At 38.8% G+C, this 2,427-nt stretch overlaps 1 pseudogene; it reads left to right on the forward strand.

Annotated features, from left to right (window-relative positions):
- The first annotated feature begins 464 nt into the window (after positions 1-464).
- On the forward strand, positions 465-1,767 carry LOC124823582 (uncharacterized; annotated as a pseudogene).
- Positions 1,768-2,427: the final 660 nt, after the last annotated feature.

A 2,427-nucleotide genomic window follows, 5' to 3' on the forward strand; every position in this document is an offset into this window, starting at 1 on the left:
TGTTGAAATGTGATTGATTGAGGTGTTGGCTTTTGCATCTAATCGGAATTTGAGCCTGTACCCAGACCGACTTTCTATGATTCCCACACCTTTTAGTGGACCTCCGAAATAGATTATTGTTGGTGAGTTCGGAGTGTCAGTTGTGTGTGTCGCAGTTGAAGTGATGCATTTGTTGGATTCATAAGAGCCATGATTTGGTTCGGAGATCTATTTCGTCCGGGTAAGTAAATAAAAAAAATAAGAGAATAATAATTAATAGTGGGTAAAAATGATAAAATAATAACTATAATACCGGTCACAATATTTTTGAAATGTTAGTTTAATATGGTAATAATTTGAATTAGGATTAAATATGTTTTTAGTCCCTCAACTATCAACGATTTTATTTTTCGTCCCTATTTCAAACTTTGTACGATTTAATCCCTCTCCTTAAGGAAACCATAATTTTTGGTCCTCTAAAACTAATGGAGTTAAAAATCGGGTGAGGTGGCTAACGTCTAGCCACGTGTCGTTTGCCACGTTGATATTTTTTTATTTCCCAGGAGGTCGTCCGCTGTTTTCTGGGTCTCCACCGCCGTTCTCTCATCCACAATCGACGAGGATGACACCTCAAACGCTGCAAGGGGCTCCTTCACGGCGAAGAAGGAGCTGTCGGAGAAGAAGTGGAGGAGAGATCTAGGACAACGAAGAGTCGCGACACGCCGAAGAAGCTCGGATAGCTTTCGCGGCAAGGGAAGACGACGACGACGAAGCTAAACCTTTAACGACATCGTTTGGCTGCGGAAAGGAGTTAGGGTTTCGCACTGACATCGTGTTGCTAAGTGACGCTTATGGGGCAGAAGGTGAACTGGGCATTGTTTTATCTAAGAAATTCATCGAACATGATGCTTATTGTATGTTTGATGCTTTGATGAATGGGGCTCGTGGTTCAATTTCAATGATCGATTTCTTCTCCTATTCCCCTTTGCCTGGGTCCCATACTGGCTTACCTTCTGTAATTGAAGCTTCTGCTGCATTGTATCATTTGTTGTCTTATGTGGATTCATCTCTGCATGCCCATCTTGTTGATCTCGGGGTTGAACCCCAGTACTTTGCTCTCCGCTGGTTGCGAGTTTTATTTGGGCGAGAATTTTCACTCAGCAACCTTCTAATAATCTGGGATGAAATCTTTTTATCAGATAATAGTAAAGTGGAAAAACATGTCGAGGACAATGCAGACCCTGGTTTTAGGATCTTCAATTCTTCTCGTGGAGCATTTATTGGCAGTAGCAATGATGCTTCATTTAATATCTTCACTTCTTGCTGCAGAAAATCCTACAACCTGTCTTCAGAGATTATTAAACCTCCCTGAGAACACGGATAATGAAAAACTAATAGAGAAGGCTAAATCCTTGCAGGCTCTTGCATTAAGTACTGAGATTTCATCGTCAATGCCTTCATTCGTCGAGTATCATAACCAGGCCAAACCAGTTATTGCAAGATCTCACACCCTTTCATCTGAATCAATCTCTCCGAAAACTCCTGTGAATTCGGTACCTGAGAGCTACTGGGAAAAAAGTGGAGAGTTGTAACCGCTAGTGCCACGGCCTCAGAGCTACTGGGAAACGATTCGCCCTGCTCTATCAATCTCTCCAAGTGGTTTTCTTCCCCGACTCTACCTTTCCTCTGTCCTGGTAAATCTGCCTTCTCAAAAACAGATTTTGCTCCTACGCTAGAAAGAACAATAAACCGTGAAAGAGAGAGAAAAGGTGAGAAAGATGCAGTGAGTGTCAGAAAAAAAAAATACTTGGCATACACCGTTAGCCACCTCAGCTAATTTTTAACGCCGTTTGTTTTGGAGGACAAAAAATTATGATTTCTTTAAAGAGGGATCAAATCGTACAAAGTTTGAAATAGGGACGAAAAACAAAATCGCTTGATAGTTGAGTGACTAAAAACATATTTAACCCTTTGAATTATAAGCAGTGATTAAAATAGTATATTAATATAATTTGTTGCGTCAGTTGCTTTTAAAGAGGAAAATATGATTTTAAAAATGGATATATTTTCTGACAATAATTATAATTAATGTTTTGAATATTATTTGATTTCTTTTTCTTGGAACCAAGACCATTTATTTCCCTATTTTGTTCATCGTCAATTAATTCACATTTAAGACAAGATTATCATAATATTACAATGTGTGTATATAAATACGCACCCTGTGATAGAAAGAAAAAGGGACGAAAAAATAGAGAGAAATACTTTGAAATAATAGAGATAGAAAGAGTATGGAATAGTATAGAGAAAAGTAAGTTCTCACGCTAGAGGAACTCTGCCAAAAGAAACTACCAAGGGAGAACTGGGGGAATACTTAGAGCCAAAAAAGGTATGTCATCTCTACACCTTTCTCTTTTTATTGTACTTTGAAGGTCTTTCTAAAGGTAT

This window comes from Vigna umbellata, chromosome 11, assembly GCF_029865625.1.
Source record: "Vigna umbellata cultivar VRB3 chromosome 11, Vumbellata_1.0, whole genome shotgun sequence".
Taxonomy (NCBI): Eukaryota; Viridiplantae; Streptophyta; class Magnoliopsida; order Fabales; family Fabaceae; genus Vigna; species Vigna umbellata.